Source organism: Schistocerca serialis, chromosome 6, assembly GCF_023864345.2.
Source record: "Schistocerca serialis cubense isolate TAMUIC-IGC-003099 chromosome 6, iqSchSeri2.2, whole genome shotgun sequence".
Classification (NCBI taxonomy): domain Eukaryota; kingdom Metazoa; phylum Arthropoda; class Insecta; order Orthoptera; family Acrididae; genus Schistocerca; species Schistocerca serialis.
Window position 1 is genome coordinate 311,796,656 of NC_064643.1, and position 23,064 is coordinate 311,819,719.

General features: G+C 38.5%; 1 protein-coding gene across 1 annotated transcript in view; it reads right to left on the bottom strand.

Annotated features, from left to right (window-relative positions):
- LOC126484551 (serine/threonine-protein phosphatase 2A activator-like) overlaps nucleotides 1–22,742 on the bottom strand; it is a 340,077-nt gene extending 317,335 nt beyond the window's left edge. Inside the window, exon 1 of the mRNA XM_050108109.1 lies at nucleotides 22,628–22,742. The gene's annotated coding sequence lies outside the window, so the exon portion shown is untranslated. The remainder of the gene's footprint in view (nucleotides 1–22,627) is intronic.
- Nucleotides 22,743–23,064: the final 322 nt, after the last annotated feature.

The window sequence follows — 23,064 nt, forward strand, 5'->3', positions numbered from 1 at the left end:
TTACAAGATCGACAGCCTCATACTCTCAGCTGCTAAGACGTGGTGAGATGCTACACCAGGAAATACGATGTTCAGAAAATAAATAAGAAACAACTGTTTTACAAGAAATTGCATACTAAATTTATTGGGCCTCTGTAGCTTGACATTTTTTTTTTTTTCATTACAAGATCGGAAATATCAGGCGTCAAAGTGTTCGGAGCGTTAATGCTGAGGATGGCCTTCATTGTTGCATCCTGAAGAAACGATCTGACTTTTTACTCTTTTCATTGCTGAGAAAAGCTGCTCACAACAATACGTAGATCCAAACAAGCACATGATCTGAGCGGCATTGTTGTGAAGCTTGGGAAATGTTTTTTGCTGTAATGAACGATACCATCGTGACAAATCCAACGTGTTGTAGTACCTCTCTTTCAACAAAGTTGAATTTTGCAAATCAATAATGTCCAACTCAAGTGACAATGACAAGTCATCAGGGGAAACTGAAAAAGGAGTGCTGAACACCTTAAGTTCCATTTCCAAACTAGTGAGGTCTCGGAATCGTGTTTCAAACGACGTGATGAGCTGCTTTAACTTTGCTTGGTAATCGCCGAAAGTACTACCTTCAGGTAATTTTAAGGAAGCAAGACGATTGAAGAACGTTAAATGTCCATTACTCATCTGCCTCTCAAATAAACGTAACTTTTCCATGAGCGCTTGGATCTGGTCGTGCATGTCAACGATTAGCTACCCTTTGCCCTGCAATGACAGATTTAAATTATTCAGATGCATAGTTATGTCAGCTAGGAACGCCAGGTCTGATATCCATTTTATATCTTTCAGACCACGCATTTCTTCCCATTTCATTTCGAGAAAAAGGGATATTTCCTCACGAATGGTAAGGAAACATAAGAACTTTTGTCCGACTCAGCCAATAAACTGTACTGTGGTAAGGCATATCCCCATACTCCACTTCATATATTTCAGGAATCCTTTGAATTGGCGATGATTCATATCGTGACGCCGCACAAAATTCACACACTCACGACATCTGTCATTACGCCATCCCGGCTCTACTGTTCCAGTAGAGTCAAAATGTCTTTCCCGAATTCGTCCCTGTGTTTATTTTTCAAACGAGGAGCAAAACCTTGGTGACGCCCGATCATTTGTGGTGCACCGTCTGTCGCTACAGGATGGAGCTTATTCATGTTGTCGACTGATTCACAAACGGCTTCAAAAATGTCACGTCCTGTTGCAGTGTAATCGAGTGGTAGCACATCCAAGAGTTCTTCAGTTACTTGCAGCTCCATGTCGACACCACACACAAAGACTGCAAGCTGAGCACAGTCCGATATATCGGTGCTTTCGTCAAGTGCTAGCGAAAATGCAACAAAGCTCTCCGCCTTTTTCCTGAGCTGTCTCTAAATCCGCTGCCATGTCCAGGATTCGATGAGACATTGTTTGCTTCGACAGGCAAACCCCTTCAATTGCCTGCACCTCCCTTGGAAACAAACATTCTGCAACTGCTACCATGCACGATTTTACGAGTGGTGCCACCGAAAACGGCTTGCCACTCGTCGCAATGATGTGAGCGACCCTGTAGCTTGCTCGAATTGCAGATTCTCGGTAGTGTTTCCTCCGCTCTCATTTACCTGAAAATTATAAACGCATTACAGAACACGAACCATGTTGCATGTTTTGATACCCTCCGTATTACGAAACCGTTTTTAAACTTACGTCTCCTGGTATGTCGTTCTTAAGCCTCGCTACCAGTTCTCTGCGTGCAACGCCTTCTACCTGATCGTAGTGCGCTGCGTGAAGACGTGTATAATGTAGTTGTATATTGTACCCCTTCGCAGAATTAAATACTTTATGACATACAAGACACTTCGGACGACCATCCCTCTCAATGAATAGAACGTTATGCTCTAATAGAGGTACAGACCTCCCGCGGCTAGTCATAGCTGTCATTGAACACAGATTATTGCTTCAGTTGCGACTGCATGCGGCCAGGGGGCAGTGAGTTCGCTTTCCCCCTCCACGCGGGCTCCGAGCTGCAGCAGTGAGCGCTTCCGGCTCCCTGGAGCTCGGTTGGAACAGCCTGCGTTAGACCTTTTTGGCAACTGTAAGTATTTTACCACCCTTGATTTGCGTTCTGGGTACCATCAAATCCCTGTTGCACCCAAGGACCGCCATAAAACTGCTTTTGTTGTACCTGTAGGATTGTATGAATTTGTAACAATGCCATTAGGTTTGAGAAACGCCCTCTCCACGTTTCAAAGATTTGCTGCTGCGTGGGCTGGAACCTACAACATGCTCGGTGTATTTGGATGACATTATTATTTTTTTTTATAAAACGATAAAAGAACATGCAGAAAGACTGAGGGATATTTTGGAAAGGTTGAAAGAAGCTCATTTGAGTGTAAAATTAGAAAAGTGTGCTTTCGCCCAATCACAAGTAAAATATCTAGGCATATAATAAGTGGAGAAGGTGTCAAACCGGATCCTCGTTTGACCACAGCAGTAAGGGATTTTTCAACTCCGACAAATGTCAAAGAACTACAGTCATTTTTAGGCCTTGCAAACTACTACAGACTTTTGTGAATAATTATGCTACCATTGCTAAGCCCCTGACTAAATTATTGAAAAAAAAAGAGTTAGGTTTATTTGGACTAAAGCATGTGATGTAGCTATGCAACAAATTCAACATGTTTTGACTAGAGCCCCTGTACTAGCATACCCAGATTTTGAAAATCATTCATACTGTCAGTAGAGACCTCAGATTATGCTTTAGGAGCCATTACAAGAGATAGATGGCAAAGAACAACCAATTGGTTATGCGTCTCTACAGCTTAATAAAGCGCAGTCAAATTACAGCACAACAGAGAAGGAACTTTTAGCACTCATATTTGGTGTAACTTTTCTGACGTTATTTGTATGGGAGAAAATTTATTGTCATCACTGATCGTGCCGCATTACAGTGGATGCTAAGCTTAAAAGACCTTAGCACCAGGTTAACTCATTGGGCTTTAACCCTCCATTACACACACTGCGGACTGTGAGTCCGCAGTTTTATCTTTCCATCAACAATCACTTATAAATTCAAGATTTCCATTAGCGGCTTTTTCTACCTTCCCCTCCTTCCGTAACGAATTATTGGCAACAATTGAAGTTAATCATTATTGCCAGAAGCAGCAGTCTCGTGAGGTGCAGTGTGTCAGTCCGCATGTGTGCATTCGTGTGGCTCGGTTCTATCATCAGTTCTTTTACGATGTATTGCAGGTAAGGAGGTTTCTTCCTTTATAATATTACAAAACACAGACAGTTACGTTTAGGAACTTTTTTATTTATTTATTATCCAAACTGTCATACAATTATGAGCCTTTTCATTGACCAACACCGATTAGTGAGATAAGTTATACACTTTTTTTTTCTCGGAAGAACAGTGGATTACGATCAGGTTTTGCAGTGGTTGGACGAACAGCTTGGTAATGAAGAATGTAGTGATCTGGAGTCAATATTCGAAAGTGATCACAATTCAGATAGTGAACAGTCGCTGGACGAAAGTGATTCTATCGAAAAATTTGACTTGTATTTTGGGAAAGACGGTATGCAATGGAGCCATCGACCTCTAATCCGAAACAGAAGAGTAAGAAGACCTCAACATAATATTGTCAAGCATTTACCGGGACTCATAGGCGAAGCAAAAAATGCCAAGCATCCAATTGATTGTTTACAACTTTTCTTCACAGATGACATTTTAGAAGAAATTGTTTGCTGCACTAATATTTACATTGCTACCATCCGTTCTAAATATTCCAGAGAGAGAGATGCTGCAGACACTATCATTACAGAAGTCAAAGCTTGTTTAGGACTCCTTTTCTTGTTGGGTGTGCTACGAACATCACACACAAAATTACTAGATTTCTGGGCTGCAGATGGTACTGGAGTGGAGTACTTCAGACTTTCAATGGGCATAAACCGTTTTCGTTTCTTGCTGACATGTCTGAGATTTGATGACGTCAGAAACAGAGCTCAATGGAAGGAAACAGACAAATTAGCTGCTGTCCGATTCTTGATAGATCAGTTCAATGAAAACTGCAAGAAACATTATAGTTTATCAGAACTAGTTGCAGTAGATGAAATGCTGGATGCATTTAGGGGCAGGTGTGGATTTATACAATACATTCCATCAAAAACAAAATATGGTATAAAAATGTTTGTACTTACAGATGCAAGGATGTTCTATACCAGCCATTTAGAAATATACTGTGGAAAGCAAGTGGATGGGCCTTATGTCAGTGATAACACACCTCATGCTATTGTCAAAAGAATGGTGAAATGCATATCCAAATCTGGCAGAAATGTAACATGTGATAATTGGTTCACATCAATTCCACTTGCGGCTGACTTGTTGGAAAATGACAAGCTGACAATGCTTGGAACAATTCGAAAAAATAAAGGTGAAATTCCTCCATTTATGACAATAGCATAAGATCGTCCTGTGGAATCCAGCATTTTTGTATCTAGGAATAATATGACACTGGTTTCATATAAACCTAAGAAAGACAAGGTTGTTGTGGTACTGTCTACTTTACACGATGATGACAGTTGTAGTGGTTAATAAAAAAGAAAAGAAAAAAGAGAAGAAAATAAAAGAAAAGGTTGAAAATGGTGGGAAGCAATGGTGAATAAAAAGGGGGTTTTAACATCGTAAATGACCGTGAAAAAGGGAAAGAATGAAAAGCAAATCGGACTTCGTATTACAGAAAAGCTATCGGACTTCGTGATTCGGAAAAGCTATTGTTGGGGTGGTCCTTGTGGCGTTTTTGAGCAAAATTTAAACCAATTTCCACTACAAAAATTATTGAAAAAGAACAGAGAATAACAAACGTGACTGACAGGGGGAAATGGCGCAGATAAGAGTTCATCCTTTATCATGTTGACATGTCTTCTTTCGTGCGGCTTCCAGGTCTTCAAAAATCTCCTACTTCATTTCTGCGTGAAAAGTCTGCTCCGAAATCTTGCAATCGTCCAGGAATCACTAATTTATACAAATGAAAATCATCTTGATACTGAATGCAATTTAATTTACTTTGCTACTTCCATCCTCCGAATTTCATAACTTCCACAATATGTCTACACATTAAAATCAGATCAAGACTAGCTAATAAGTTTTTTACGTCTTCATCAGATCACTTCTGCATTAAGCTTCCGCTCTCGAGAGACAATAAAGAAACGGATAGAAAAACAAAAAAGAGTTACAATTTTAGTTTTTTCTCTGCCGTCGGGCGCTCATACCGCTGCGACGGTATAATTTTTATCTGAGGGAAATAGTACTGACAGTGATTCGGAAAAGTGCAAGCCGGAAATAATAACATTTTACAACGAGACTAAATCTGGTGTGGATAAAGTTGATGAGATGAAATGTACATACTCTGTGACAAGAATTACCAGAAGGTGGCCATTTATAATTTTTTCCTCTCTTCTAAATATTGCTGGAATCAAGGGATATATAATTTACAAGAGCAATTCGGATTCAACAATTCCCAGAAAAGACTATCTAAAAGTTCTTGCCAAAGAACTGTTGCATGATTATATGACAATGAAGGTCAATCATGTAAGTACACTGGTGAACATCAAGAGTCATATCAAGGAAATTTTGGGATTACTAACAGCTGAAGCTCTTCGTAGTGCTCCACAAACAACAGCTCGAGGAAGATGCGACTTCTGTGATAGAAAAAAAAGAAAAGAAAAAAAAATAGATCGACGAGATTTTCCTGCAATGTGTGCAATAAATTTGTATGCCTGGAACATGTCGGTGCATATCTCTGCAGTGAAAATGGCAACCACCATGAGTGATTTACTCGAACTGACAGTGAGGCTGTAAACTACAGTTTTCTGAAAAAGTTTATGAACTAATTTACTTAAGATAAGTGTTGATTAATATTCATTTGGAAAAACAGTGAAAAAACAGATTATGCTGAAATATATTGTGTTTACGAATTTCTTGTTTTATTTATGTTATCCAGACTCGAATATATTATATTTGCCAACTGTAATGTCAGAATTGTTCATGAAAATGGTATAAAACGCAATGCGGACTCTCAGTCCTCGCGCGTGTAGTGGAGGTAAAAAAATCGCGCGTGTAGTGGAGGGTTAAAACTGAGCGAATTTGAGTATGAGGTAAAACACAAACCGGGCAAGTTAACATCAAAACGCCGACGCAGTAAGCCGAAAAGTCAGAGTGGTGGTAGCTAATGACGTTTCTATTGAAGAAGGGAAGCACAGCTAAGAGATGTCGAATGTCAGAAGTATGAAACCTTGCCTGAGTTTTCTACTGAGGACGGAATTTTGTATCCAAAAACCCCACTGGGCAGTAATCCCTAAAGAATTATGTTCCAAGATTATCGCACAATGTCACGATAGCCTGTAAGCGTGTCATAACGCCCTTCGCGCCACAAATCGCCGAATAGCCGCCCGTTATTACTGAGAACGAAGATGGAAGTGCCTTTACAGCAGGTAACAGAAGCCACTTATCCCTGGGCCGTAGTAGCCACAGATATCGTTGGTCCTTTCCTGTGAGCTCCCAAAATAATCGGTATATTTTGTCCCTTATAGATCATTTTTCTAGGTTCTTCATTCTCGTCCCTATACCGGATATGTCTTCTGAAACAGTAGCTCGTGCATTTGTCACCCATTTGGTGTTACTAAAGGGAAGTCCTGGAGCTGCACTCACAGATCAAGGTACGAATTTCAAGTCTGCATTGTTTACATTAGTTTATCGGTTGTTGCGAATTAAGAAGTGGCGAACGACACCGTTTCATCTAAAAGCGAACGGTCGCCTGGAGCGAGTCCACTCACCGTTATGCACATGCTGTCTTACTATGTTGATTAAACATCACTGACTGGGACAGGTATGTCCATATGTTACGTCAGCGTATAACAATCGTGTCCATGAAGCTACTGGATACTCACCTTACGAAGCGTATATGGGCGCCCTATGAATTCGCCTTTTGAAACTGACAAACTGCCCCCTGGAATTAAATCCAAAGATGTGAAAGGTTTAGCACGACGTCTAAAAGCCTTTCGGAAAAAAGTAAGAGGCAACAATGCCCGAGCCACCGCCCAACAGTTAAAGAGAAGTAATCAAAAAGCAAAAATATCGGAGCACAAGGTAGGAGATCTAGTTACGTTGAGCAATCCAGCAGTAAAAAAGGGAAGAACCAAGAAGTTTACACCTACCTATGAAGGACCATACTGTATCATCCGGCTTACTTCGCTAGTAAATGCGGAAATTCAGTTAGTAGAATGCACAGTTATCGTTCATTTTGACAAATTGAAACTGTATAAAGGACCCGAGCCACCCCCACCCAACAGTGAAACCGGGCCTATTACGCCAGTAGTTCCACCCAAGAAAGCAAGAAAGAAGGTAATACAACTGCCTAGACCGCAACGTAGATATGTTCTAAGGTCAAACCCCATGATTTACGTTCCAGAAAGTAGATCTGAGATTGTACGTAAACAGTTGAAAAAGTCCTGCATGCAGCAGTTGACAGAAAAACACCGTCGTTACTATACATTTACTTAATTTGTGCTTGTTAGTTATAAGTATACATAAGAATTGGCAACCATTGGTAATAGAATTTATGTCACATGTTAATGGAAGTGATTGAAGTTTTGTAATCATTTTGTCTTATGTCATTTAACGTCTCCAGTAATGTTATCGTAGCAGTCGAGAGTTAAAAACAGAAATATTCTTTAATCATGGAATTAAGGAAGGGCAAAGTTGTCCTTGTCAAAAGATCACGCAGAGATAAGAATCAGTTAATCTTGTATATGTTAAAGGGATTCACACTTCATCTGTTGATTTATTGAATACTGAACGACACAGCTGTTAAAGCTTTACCCTAAAAATATATAGGAACACGCCTTAGTACTTGCCAGCAGATCAGTGACTACCTGGCATTTGAAATACGCCCCATTATGTGTATGGTTTTGCTAGATGATCACACCATAATAATAACAAGAATATGTACGTCCAAGTTAACGAACAAATTTGTTACTCTAAAAGTGAAAGAAATCTTCCTTAAGTACTATTTTAACGTTTTCATAAGACGATGATGGAGAGTCAACAAGGTAAGTTTTTATGATACCAAGTATTTCTGTATATTGAATGCCAAGGAGGAAGTCGCTCAGTTAAAGCTAGTCATTGCAGTTTGTTTACATACAGCAAGCCCTGCTCCTCACCGCTTTAGCGATGTCGCATCGCCCCCCTCCCCCTCCACAACCACCCTTCTCCTGTCTTCTCTCACCACACGTCTTCTCGCCGGACTTGGATACGATGTGACGTCATTATGACGTATACACGCAACATCGAAAACGATAGAAACCGTATATCGACTTTTGTGAACTTTCGAGAGGTTGTGACAGGGTAGCGCTGTGCTCTGCGCCATTCGTTTGTGAACAGTAGACTCCAAAGCTGAACTGAGTATATGATGACCAAACACATTGGTTCTCCGAGTGAGACACCTTTACTGGTGCCATCTTCTGCAAGCTGCATCCAGCAAAAGTAACGAGACTTCTGCATAGTTTAAGGTATCCGCTCATGTTGTGATGCAATTCGTATTTTGCATAATCTTGTCTTAGCAAACTATAATGCTGACATAAACCACATTGGCATGCCCAGGTACATGCTAAAACTATTGTGGTTGTATACATGACATAATATACAGTACGTCTGGTTTATCATACCACCATGGAATGCTTTGACACTGCATTCAATCATTTCATACGTCAATCGGTACTAGACACTAACCTTTGGTTAAGATTACATTGAGAAATCCACTTACCCTCGTATTTCATCTCCGGTCGACGATTTTTCTTCAACAATGCCTCATATTTTTCTTTTTAAGTTCGAAATTCAATCATTCCACACACCAGTCATTACTGGACACTAAGGTACCTGTCTCTGCGGTCCGAGTGTAAAATTACTTGGAATTATGGTTGATAAAAGACTCTCTTGGGATGGACATATAAATTACTTAGCTAACGAACTTGCACGAGTTCTCTTTCAGCTATATAAATTAAGAAAAAAAAGTCAGCAAGAGTATGCTGCTACAATTTAATATGTACTGACAATACCTTTGAAACCAACTAAAATGTTGATAATAAATAAATATTATTTTCGGCGTAAGCATTCAATACAACAATCACACAATCTAATCTGGTCAGGACATAACAAGACTTCACTTTTTTACGAAACGTGTTGTCCGTGGTGCTTTCAAGGCCACGGTCGGGAATATTTCTATTAATATCCAGCCCTTTTACTTTTATTTTGGAGAAATACATATACGCTGCCACACTGAGCTGTTTTCAGAATCGCGCGTGTCAAAACAAACAACTAGCTGACGACAGTTTAGAATCTCGAACGTTCGTAAAAGTCGATAGGTGGGTTAATCGACTAAAGCGTATATACGTCATAATGACGTCACATCATATCCAGGTGAGCCGAGTGAGCAGCCATTCTTCGACCATAGATACTAATAGACTGGGCAAACCATGGAGGTAAGCATGGAGGTACCTTATACCTCCATGGAGGTAAGAATAAGGGGAAGATGGCGCTACGTATCCCAGCCGTACTACGTTTTGAAGCCATAGGGGCGTGGCTCGCTGCCATGACACTCTGACCAAAACATTGCCAGTGTGCTATAGTGCTGCGTGTATTACAGTCGCTAATTGCACCATATACGCATGTAACGTCATCAGATTGGTTGTTTCAAAGTTTTAGTTTAAAATAAAATCTCGTAAAGGCGAAATTCCGCGTTTCAGTTTGTAATGCAATATTACGAATAGCTAGTCTTCAATGTAAACGATACAATTTTGTTAATTCAGTAATCAACGTGTATCACAAACTAGGGTTCTTCCTTTACTTATTCTTACGATCATCTGATTGGACGAAGCAATGCCAAATTTACGAAAAGTGACGTCTTTTCCGATTTTCGTGACATACAAACCAAAACTTTTCAGTTGTTTGAGTTCAGAATGATGTATTGTAGCAGCTATTTACTAATGTATAACAGACTGATTTAGGTTCTGTCCACCACCTATATCTGAAGAGGTAACCAAATGATCTGTCTTTGTTGTTAACTATTTAAATAAGTCTGATAAAATAACTCAATGTGAGTTAATGTTTAGCCAACAACAACCTGTCACATTGTGCACAACTTCATTCTGTTGTCAAGTGGAATATAACTGCGGAGAATCCCAAGAAATATAAATTAGGTGTTTGTTATACACAAAACAGGTACTTTCAGTTTGCATAACATTGACCCTGAGGAAGAAAACAAAACTCTTTGCCATACAGTTCATACACACTTCAATACATACCCAAATTTCTTCTTTTAAGTGATATGCAGCAGCTCGAGACTCGGGCACTTTTTTTAGTAACTAACAAATCAACTGCAGCAGCAGCACTTAAATGACATGTCTGTTAGCCAAGGCAGTATAACAGTGTTCCAGTTTTCATCTGCTATGGGACTCATTTTAATATTAGTAAGGAGTTCTACTTATTGCTTACTTACCTTAGGTTCCAATTTCTTATTTTGGTATGGAAGAGATTTCTTAACAGGGCAACAATGTCCCAGTGTTTGTAGGTAGCATAGGCATAAACCATTCTTCATTGAGCTTTGTTTATGTCATTCCCTATTTTATAACTTTCATTCTTTTAAATGCAAGCCTTTCTTGTCAAGCTGACAGGTGTTTACAGTGGTACAAAATGAAATGATGAAGGGATTGAGACAGATCATGGAGCAAAACTTTACATCATAGTTTGAGAAGTGTGGAATGTCTCAATTAATAAGCAGAAGCTGCATTGCGTTCCAATGACAAAGTTTTACTAACATTGAAACTAGGATTTGCTTTTGAAATCATTGTCCTAATAAAAATATAGGCTATATATTCCTTATTCATTCATAAAAAGTATGGGAACTGGGAATGAAATAAAGCATAAATATTAGGTACTATATTCAGAATTTTATTCCAGCAAAAAAGCTTTTCTTGATCTGTTGTTATCCACTTTGTTGAACTGCTTGTTACAGGTATACAGAAAAATTATTACAATGTGACTTTTCAGTTAACTGCCTTTTTCACAAGATTGTGGAATTTAAAAATAACACAGTTCTATGTAAAAAAAATTATATGAAACTGTAACAAAGTCCACATCATTGCTTGTTGAGAATGAAAGAAATGTCTCAGTCTCCTGACTGATACAAATGTAATACTATTTACCATTCCACATACATATGATTTATCACAGTGGTCTTGCATAAACCAGGAAAGTAGTCAAGCAAACAAACATAAGAAAATATGCAATCATTTATAAAATATGTCTTACTACAGATATAAACGTTGTGGGCTGTAGTTGCTGTACAACACATGGGTTACATTTCAATGGATTAGGGGAGAGACTGCTAGAAAATTTGGTGCCCAATGAAGTAGTGAAAAACCAATAACGCCCACCTGCGAACACTACTATCTCTCATTTTTTGAGAGTAAACCACTGTTGGACTAGATCACAAAAAAATATAATTTTTAATGACACACAAACAAAAACCATAACATACCACACAATGATGGGAATGTATTTCAATGTGCCAAAAACGAGGCAATTCTATTTCTCATTAATATGTTGTCACTCATGGAAACTTAATTAACAACACTGGCTAGAACATACTACAGCATACTCTGCCAAACAATGGCTAAATATTTCAAAAAGAAATGTATGTCCCATTTGGAAGCACACAGATCACAAGCTATTGCAGAACCAGTACTGCATACTGGTATGGTGGAGTATCAATCACTTGGAAACACTCTGCATATAATGTAGTTCCAAATGTTGGTTTGAGGAAGATATATTTGAAAGGTATTACACACATGCATAAAATTATAATTGTCTGACTCCATCAGACACCAGGAACAAATTTTCATAGATACACTGAATATGCTAGTACTAATAGTAATGGGGCAAGCCATGGAGGTAAGAATAGAGGGAGACGCCGTGACGTCACAGCTGCGAAGCTATGTGAAGCCGAGGGTAGCCATCTCAGTCCGACCAAAACATTGCTGCTGTAAGCTTGTGTGCATAGGCTTGTCGCTCGCTTTTGGAAGGATTTTGCGCTATTATGGCGACTTGTGTGGTGTTCGGATGTACGAATCGTTCTGATTGTGATGCGAAATCGAAGGGAATAACATTTCATGTGTAAGTTGTCTCGTTAAGTGTGATTTTACAACTTCATTGTGAATGAACGTGTGCTACATCGGTACTTGTACTATAGCGTGTTTTTCTCCTGTATGATTTTAGATTTCCTAAAAATGAAAGTCGGAAAGCTCTGTGGGAGAATGCCGTGAGGAGGAATAATTGGCGTGCGTCTAAATGGAGCACTATTTCCGAGAAGAGGACATAGACCGAACTTCCCTTTTAACAGTAAGGCTCCGAGAAAATGCTGTACCATCAGTTTTCCCTACACACCCAAAAAAAATTTGCAAAAGGTATGTTAATTCAAAGAATTAAATTCTTAGTTTTCAAGTTCACGTTTCAGTATAATACGTACGTATCGTCGATAATCGAAGTGTTGAGTAACTCACTTTGTCTTCATCATGTATCAAATTAAAAGCTAACACTACATTAACTGGCGTAAAGTATATGCCTAAACAGGACACTGTGTAGATTTGCCATTCTATGTACCGTATTTCAGTAAATATTGGTGGTAATGAACAGTGTTTCCCAGTAGTGTAACGTAACTGAAATGTCCCAGTACGTATTACAAAAAAGATGTATTTATGGGGCTTTGGAGCGAGGGTATAGCTAACTTAGTTTTCCGTTTCTATTATTTAGCTCTAACTCCGAAAGTAATGGAATACGCGCGTGAAGTAAATTACTGTATATCAGTTATGTTTATATTTAAGGCAGTAGTTTGTGAACATCTCACTTTGTCTGGTCTACTGTATTGTACAACATTTTTATTGCACTGTCTTTGCTAGTTAATGGCAGTTATGTTTTAGGAGTAATTGATACAGCTCTAGTTTTACTTACATATGTTGATTTTGGGAGGATTCCTTCAGGTCATTTGAATACATTAATTTCACTTTCCACCTGATTCAGTCCTTACACATAGCTTTTGCCTAGGAATGATTCCATGCTGTATATAGAATAAGGCAGCAGAGGATAAAGTAGGTAAAAAGACGAGGGCTGGTAGAAATCCTTGGGTAACAGAAGAAATATTGAATTTAATTGATGAAAGGAGAAAATATAAAATGCAGTAAATGAAGCAGGCAAAAAGGAATACAAACGTCTCAAAAATGAGATCGACATGAAGTGCAAAATGGCTAAGCAGGGATGGCTAGAGGACAAATGTAAGGATGTAGAGGCTTATCTCACTAGGGGTAAGACAGATACTGCCTACAGGAAAATTAAAGAGACCTTTGGAGATAAGAGAACGACTTGTATGAATATCAAGAGCTCAGAAGGAAACCCCGTTCTAAGCAAAGAAGGGAAAGCAGAAAGGTGGAAGGAGTATATAGAGGGTCTATACAAGGGCGATGTGCTTGAGGACAATATTATGGAAATGGAAGAGGATGTAGATGAAGATGAAATGGGAGATACGATACTGCGTGAAGAGTTTGACAGAGCACTGAAAGACCTGACTCGAAACAAGGCCCCTGGAGTAGACAACATTCCATTGGAACTAATGACGGCCTTGGGAGAGCCAGTCCTGACAAAACTCTACCATCTGGTGAGCAAGATGTATGAAACAGGCGAAATACCCTCAGACTTCAAGAAGAATATAATAATTCCAATCCCAAAGAAAGCAGGTGTTGACAGATGTGAAAATTACCGAACTGTCAGTTTAATAAGTCACAGCTGCAAAATACTAACACGAATTCTTTACAGACAAATGGAAAAGCTAGTAGAAGCCAACCTCGGGGAAGATCAGTTTGGATTCCGTAGAAACACTGGAACACGTGAGGCAATACTGACCTTACGACTTATCTTAGAAGAAAGATTAAGGAAAGGCAAACCTACATTTCTAGCATTTGTAGACTTAGAGAAAGCTTTTGACAATGTTGACTGGAATACTCTCTTTCAAATTCTAAAGGTGGCAGGGGTAAAATACAGGGAGTGATAGGCTATTTACAATTTGTACAGAAACCAGATGGCAGTTATAAGAGTCGAGGGACATGAAAGGGAAGCAGTGGTTGGGAAGGGAGTAGGACAGGGTTGTAGCCTCTCCCCGATGTTGTTCAATCTGTATATTGAGCAAGCAGTAAAGGAAACAAAAGAAAAATTCGGAGTAGGTATTAAAATCCATGGAGAAGAAATAAAAACTTTGAGGTTCGCCGATGACATTGTAATTCTGTCAGAGACGGCAAAGGACTTGGAAGAGCAGTTGAATGGAATGGACAGTGTCTTGAAAGGAGGATATAAGATGAACATCAACAAAAGCAAAACGAGGATAATGAAATGTAGTCGAATTAAGTTGGGTGATGCTGAGGGAATTAGATTAGGAAATGAGACACTTAAAGTAGTAAAGGAGTTTTGCTATTTGGGGAGCAAAATAACTGATGATGGTCGAAGTAGAGAGGATATAAAATATAGACTGGCAATGGCAAGGAAAGCTTTTCTGAAGAAGAGAAATTTGTTAACATCGAGTATAGATTTAAGTGTCAGGAAGTCATTTCTGAAAGTATTTGTATGGAGTGTAGCCATGTATGGAAGTAAAACATGAACGATAAATAGCTTGGACAAGAAGAGAATAGAAGCATTCGAAATGTGGTGCTACAGAAGAATGCTGAAGATTAGATGGGTAGATCGCATAACTAATGAGGAAGTATTGAACAGGATTGGGGAGAAGAGAAGTTTGTGGCACAACTTGACCAGAAGACGGGATCGGTTGGTAGGACATGTTTTGAGGCATCAAGGGATCACCAATTTAGTACTGGAGGGCAGCGTGGAGGGTCAAAATCGTAGAGGGAGACCAAGAGATGAATACACTAAGCAGATTCAGAAGGATGTAGATTGCAGTAGGTACTGGGAGATGAAGAAGCTTGCACAGGATAGAGTAGCATGGAGAGCTGCATCAAACCAGTCTCAGGACTGAAGACCACAACAACAACAACATATAGAATTTAAGAGGGGAGGTGCTGGAATACTCAAGTGTTTCTGCAGCTACACAGTATGTTATAAAGAGATAATCTAGTTCTCCACATTGTCATGTAGAAACAAATTTATGAAACTCCTTTTTGGTGAGCATCAGCATCTGCACACAAGAGAATATTTGATAAGAAAATTCAGGTTCGCTGTTTAGATTATGAGACTACTGAAGTTAACAAGTTTGTCTGGTATAATTATTTAGTGAAGTCACAGAAATTAACACTTGGGCTGTGTTAAATATAACTCTGTATTTGGGTTAAGCACAGCAAATGAACATTTCTTTTGTTTGATGCACTATTCATTGACATTCTCCATTGAAAGATATCATTGATTAAAAAGCATTGGCAGTACCTTCTTGTTAACATTATCCACTACTGTGGAACATTGAATATGCACCAACCACTAATGCAAAATTAGATATAACACACAATTTTATATCATTAACTGTTGGACCAGTTGTATTGAGAATTTGTTAACTGACAGCACCCATAGCGATACAGTGTGATAGTTAAACAAGACACCCCCAGCAGAAATATTTTACATGTTCAAAGCTTATATTTTTTCAATAAGTGTGTATTAATTGTAGCTTCGCACATGGGAGGAATTTCAAGTTGTCTACTGAACACAACAACGGTTTTTGTTAGAGTAATGAGTATTTTATGAACAAGATAAATAGTTGCTGGAAAAATAGAATTTATATTTCTGGAAAGGACTAAGAATAGGAGTAATTAGTGGGCTGTAACATGCTGTTCATGACAAAGACTGTAACACCTTCAACCATCTGTTAAAACAGTTCTTAATGTTTTCCATCCGTTTATTTCATTTAGGGAGACAAGAAGAGAGAGCCACCATTGCGGAAGGAGAGGTCTTCCTTTCCATCTTCAGTTTTGGCTGCCGTCAGCAGAGTACAGGATGAAGAAGTTCCTGCTCTTGTTCCTGAGTACACTGCAGGACCACCAGAACGTAGTCAGACATCCTCTGAAAGTGAGGAACTGAAGACGAGGTGTGAACACCTCATAAGAAAAACTGATCAGTACAAAAATCAAATTAAAACTCTTCAGCAGTCTAAGCAACGACTTAAGAAGAAAGTGGCTTCTTTGAGCGCTATCATTAAGGTACTGAAGGACAAGCATCTTGTGGATGAAAGTTCACTAAATATACTAGAAAGCATACCTGGAATGCAGAGAGACTTGCTGTAGCGACAAACTGCGAAAGCTGGGGCACAGGCTGTACCTAGGTCATACAGCCCAGAACTGCGCTCCTTTGCCTTAACACTGCATTTTTATTCCCACAGGGCGTATAATTATGTTAGGCGCTGTTTTAATACATGTTTGCCACACCCCAGAACATTAGCAAAGTGGTACCAGTGTGTGGGTGGAGCACCTGGCTTCACATCCGAGGCGTTTAAGGTAATTACGGCAGAAGCTTGTTACCGTGAAACAAAGTTTCTAATTCTATGTAGCTTGGTAGTTGATGAAATTGCCATCAGGCAACATGTAGAATTTGATGGTACATGCTATTACGGTTATGTTGACATAGGGTCATCTACAGACACAGATAATTTGCCCATTGCCAAAGAAGCATTTGTGCTCATGCTTGTGGCTATTAATGCTTCTTGGAAGCTCCCAGTTGGGTATTTCCTGACTGCTGGTATAACTGGTGAGCAAAAAGCCAAGATAGTTAAACAGTGCATTGATCTTGCCAATTCAAGTGGTGTGAAAGTTGTTTCGCTCACATGTGATGGTTCAGCTTGCAATTTGTCAATGGCTAGATGTTTAGGCTGCAATCTCAATTGTGAAACTTTGAAAAGCACTTTTTCAGTTGAAGGTAATGATGATGAAATGTCATTTTTCCTAGACCCTCCACATATGTTGAAACTTGTGCGCAACGCTTTAGGAGATAAAAAATTTCTTTGGGATGAGCAAGGTGGTGTCATTTCTTGACACTTTTTGGAACTGTTACATAAATTACAGGTCAAGGAAGGGCTCCACATAGGCAACAAGATCACTGCCAGTCATCTTAATTTTTTTTTAATAAAATGAAGGTGAAACTGGCTACTCAGCTGCTTAGCAATTCTGTGGTAGATGCCATTCAGTACTGTTGTGATATGAAACCCCCAGGTTTTGAACAGACATCTGCAACAGTAAAATTTATACGCATTTTCAACTGTCTCTTTGATGTCTGCAATTCCAGAACACTTTTACAAAGTGGTTTCAAGCAGGCATTAAATACAGCAAATTTTAGTGCTGTAGAAGGATTTCTTTTAAAGGCACAGAGGTACATCAAGGAACTCACTGTTGGTTCAAATCCTCAAGCAATGAGAGTTGTTGACTCAAATAGAAAGACAGGGTTTATTGGATTCCTGGTGTGTATATCCAGTGTTTTACACATGTAAACTCATGCTCCTCTATTGAAGTTTCTGCCTCTTTACAAATGTTCTCAGGACCACTTGGAAATGTTTTTAGTGCCATCCGAAGTCGTGGTAGTTGGAATAACAACCCTACTGCTCCCCAGTTTGTTGCAGCATACAAGCGGCTACTAATTCATAGTGAGATCCGTGGATCAGAAAGAGGGAATTGTATAACTTTGGAAGATATTCCCATTCTTACTTTCAGCAGTGCCAATGTTGAAGATCACATAAATAACACTTCGGAACGGTGGCAGTTACTAAGCACAGAAAATAGTGCAGCGACAACTGACAACGACCACGATTAATTGCTACTAGAATTTATCTCTCTGAAGTGGCAGTCCATATTGTAGTATATATAGCTGGATTTGTGGTGCATCACTTAGAGAAAACCTTAAAATGCGAACCATGTTTATCCGTGTTGAGAGGGGATGGTAGCCATGTTGCTTATTCTCTCATTCATAGAAAGAGTAGGGGATGGTTGGTTTTACCATCGAATGATGTTGTTGACATCTGTGTGTGTGCAGAAAAAGTGTTCAGGTGCTATATTACAGGTAATTCTAAAGTTCCTTTGAAAAATCAGTTTTCCAAATGTTTGTCTGAGGTGCTTAGTGAATTCATATTAAAGCCAGTGTTTAAGTAGTTAGCAGACCACATGAAAAATCAGCATCCCTTGGACAATCATATGATACTGCTGATTAAAGCAATTGCCACACGATACCTCCTGACACGGCAAAAACATGCAGCCAAGAGAATAAGTGATGCATTGCATGAAAATAAAATCAGGACAACCTATACAAAACTGATACTCTTTAAAGGTCAGTAACTGATATTTGTACACAGAGGTCTAGTGTGTGAGGCGTCTTGTATAAAGCACTCATTATATTCAGGCAAACTGGGAATGTAACCTTATTGTAATTAATAAATGATGCACATTCTTCCTATTCCGTTATGTCTATGTTGTTATAACCAGCTACAAAATGTTTGTGATGTCTGTATCTTAAAACTATTAGTACTAGCATATTCAGTGTATCTATGAAAATTTGTTCCTGGTGTGTGATGGAGTCAGACAATTATAATTTTATGTGTGTGTAATACCTTTCAAATATATCTTCCTCAAACCAACATTTGGAACTACATTATATGTAGAGTGTTTCCAAGTGATTGATACTCCACCATACCAGTATGCAGTACTGTTCTGAAATAGCTTGTGATCTGTGTGCTTCCAAACGGGACATACATTTCTTTTTGAAATATTTAGCCATTGTTTGGCAGAGTATGCTGTAGTATGTTCTAGCCAGTGTTGTTAATTAAGTTTCCATGAGTGACAACATATTAATGAGAAACAGAATTGCCTCATTTTTGGCACATTGAAATACATTTCCATCATTGTGTGGTATGTTATGGTTTTTGTTTGTGTGTCATTAAAAATTATATTTTTTTGTGATCTAGTCCAACAGTGGTTTACCCTCAAAAAATGAGAGATAGTAGTGTTCGCAGGTGAGTGTTATTGGTTTTTCACTACTTCATTGGGCACTAAATTTTCTAGCAGTCTCTCCCCTAATCCATTGAAATGTAACCCATGTGTTGTACAGAAACTACAGCCCACAACATTTATATCTGTAGTAAGACATATTTTATAAATGATTGCATATTTTCTTATGTTTGTTTGCTTGACTACTTTCCTGGTTTATGCAAGACCACTGTGATAAATCATATGTATGTGGAATGGTAAATAGTATTACATTTGTATCAGTCAGGAGACTGAGACATTTCTTTCATTCTCAACAAGCAATGATGTGGACTTTGTTACAATTTCATATAATTTTTTTTACATAGTACTGTGTTATTTTTAAATTCCACAATCTTGTGAAAAAGGCAGTTAACTGAAAAGTCACATTGTAATAATTTTTCTGTATACCTGTAACAAGCAGTTCAACAAAGTGGATAACAACAGATCAAGAAAAGCTTTTTTGCTGGAATAAAATTCTGAATATAGTACCTAATATTTATGCTTTATTTCATTCCCAGTTCCCATACTTTTATGAATGAATAAGGAATATATAGCCTATATTTTATTAGGACAATGATTTCAAAAGCAAATCCTAGTTTCAATGTTAGTAAAACTTTGTCATTGGCAAGCAATGAAGCTTCTGCTTATTGATTGAGACATTCCACACTTCTCAAACTTTGATGTAAAGTTTTGCTCCATGATCTGTCACAATCCCTTCATCATTTCATTTTGTACCACTGTAAATACCTGTCAGCTTGACAAGAAAGGCTTGCATTTAAAAGAATGAAAGTTATAACATAGGGAATGACATAAACAAAGCTCAATGTAGAATGGTTTATGCCTAAGCTACCTACAAACACTGGGACATTGTTGCCCTGTTAAGAAATCTCTTCCATACCAAAATAAGAAATTGGAATCTAAGGTAAGTAAGCAATAAGTAGAACTCCTTACTAATATTAAGTCCCATAGCAAATGAAAATTAGAACACTGTTATACTGCCTTGGCTAACAGACATGTCATTTAAGTGCTGCTGCTGCAGTTGATTTGTTAGTTACTAAAAAAAAGTGCCCTAGTCTCATATTAGAGCTGCTGCATATCACTTGAGAGAAGAAATGTGGGTATGTATTGAAGTGTGTATGAATTGTATGGCAAAGAGTTTTGTTTTCTTCCTCAGGGTCAATGTTATGCAAACTGAAAGTACCTGTTTTGTGTATAACAAACACCTAATTTATATTTCTTGGGATTCTCCGCAGTTATATTCCACTTGACAACAGAATGAAGTTGTGCACAATGTGACAGGTTGTTGTTGGCTAAACATTAACTCACACTGAGTTATTTAACAGACTTATTTATCTGCTGCTTCATTGTTTAAATAATTAACAACAAAGACAGATCATTTGGTTACCTCATCAGATATAGGTGGTGGTCAGAACCGCAATCATTAATAAATAGCTGCTACAATACATCATTCTGAACTCAAACAACTGAAAAGTTTTGGTTTGTATGTCACGAAAATCGGAAAAGACGTCGTCACTTTTCGTAAATCTGGCATTGCTTCGTCCAATCAGATGATCGTAAGAATAAGTAAAGGAAGAACCCTAGTTTGTGATACACGTTGATTACTGAATTAACAAAATTGTATCGTTTACATTGAAGACTAGCTATTCGTAATATTACATTAAAAACTATTTTTAATCTGAAGAAATGCGGAATTTCGCCTTTACGAGATTTTATTTTAAACAAAAACTTTGAAACAACCAATCTGATGACGTTGCATGCGTATATGGTGCAATTAGCGACTTTAATACACGCGGCGCTATAGCACATTGGCAATGTTTTGGTCAGAGTGTCACGGCAGCGAGCCACGCCCCTATGGCTTCAAAACGTAGTACGGCTGGGATACGTAGCGCCATCTCCCCTTATTCTTACCTCCATGGGCAAGCAGTGCAGCGGCTATACATCTTGCGTGGCTGCAACATAGAATCACGTGACTGTTGGCAGAACGTCGCCGGGAGTTCAACGCTGCATTCTGATTCTTGGTTTCAATTCCAGTATTTCTCAGTGGATTTCCGGCTAACTTCACCACATTAAAATGTAGCTTATGTAAACACAGCTAGAAGTGATAAATTATTGCGTAACCACTGTACAAATTTAGTTTTACAGCTATTACTTCACAATGAACTTTGTGAACTGCTGAAACACTTTCGATGTTCGGCAATATATTCGCCGCGAATATTTCAGTGTTACCAATTATGAGATGCATCACTAACAATACGCGTTATGTACTGCATAAAATGTAAATATTGCGTGTGTGTGTTTTAGTGCCTTGGTTGTAGAAAGTGTTATAGACTTCATAAATCGGCATAAACAACGAAACCTGTAACGTAAACACACGTGTTCACATCGAATGTAACGAACTCAATTGTGTCGTTCACCCACAAAACGTAAAGCAGTTTCATTTGAAACCTCTTTTTTGGTTTAAACAGTTTGTTTCGTAGATGTATCAAATAAGATATCTACAAAATCAGTACCTACTTACATGAATACTTGTTCCACAGATCATGAATACGATACTTCGCAATGATGTGTCAGTTTCATGAAAGGTAGACCTATCATTACATGACAATTCTTCCAATCACTTATTTATACCTAAAAAATCGTCTACTGAGTAGGAGCTGTCATTCATAGATTCTTTTAGTTTGATTTTAAATGCTGGTTGGCTATCTGTCAGGCTTTTAATTCTTTTTGGTAAATGACCAAAGATTTTTGTAGCAGCATATTATTTATCCCATGCATTACAAGTTATTATCTGGAAACTAACATAGGCCATACAACTTCCTTTTTGCAAATGGTATTCAGTATCTGTTTCTGATATTCGTATGTTTTGTAACTCGGAAGTACAAAATAAAACTAAACCCTGATGAGAAATCAAACCCCTAACTTGTTTTTGCAAATTGTTCTTTAAAATAATACCAGCATAATTCACCCGTTTTTGTACCAAAGTCAGATTTAATTCAGGATAGTAAAAATCATCCTTTCATCTTATATAGTAGCAATGCACATTGCCATTGCTTTTGGAGTGGGAAGGGTTATTGGTAATAAATATCTCTCTCTCTCTCTCTCTCTCTCTCACACACACACACACACACACACACACACATATATATATATATATATATATATATATATATATATATATATATATATATATATATATATTCTTCAAAGTGCTTCGAACAGATGCGTGTGTGCGCAGTAGGCTTGAAATCTTTTCGTTTCACTGCCTGTATCCACATCTGCCTGCACCCTTCATCCTTTGGAAACCTATACCAAAGAGAAAAAGGAGCTTTGTAGCTTACCATTTCAAGAAATATATACGATTGCAATGTGCGCCTGGAAACACACACAGCACTTCAAACCGCCAATTTACGTAACTGTGGCGTTCTGGGTAAGGATATGATACACACAATAGCTTATCAGTATTCAAGAAATGCCGCTAAATTAAACTAATAATGCTTACACGTGAAATTTAATGTTACTTCCCTTCACAAAACGCTCGGTACAACCGTAAGCACAACAGGATACCACCATTGTTTTGCCAATAGTCACGTGGTATAGCAGTAGAGATGTTGGTGCCACGAAATAAACGTCATGACCAGTCTACCAATATCTATGGTCGAAGCAGCCATTACAGTTCCCCTTCCCCGACCCCCACCTCAGCCATTGGCGCAGGCGGCATCTGCACCTTTCCCCTCGCCCTTCTTCACCATCGCCCGTTGCCCTGCAGGCCGCATGCCTCAGCCACGCTATGCCTTCGTACGTTCATACATTGCAGCATAACCAGTAAATCCAAGAAGATAGTAGTAAAAATAAATCCACCAGCCTACTATTGCTTAACAGATTTTGCTAATTTTAGCCAATAATGGGAATCTATATGCGACATTTATTTGAATTTTC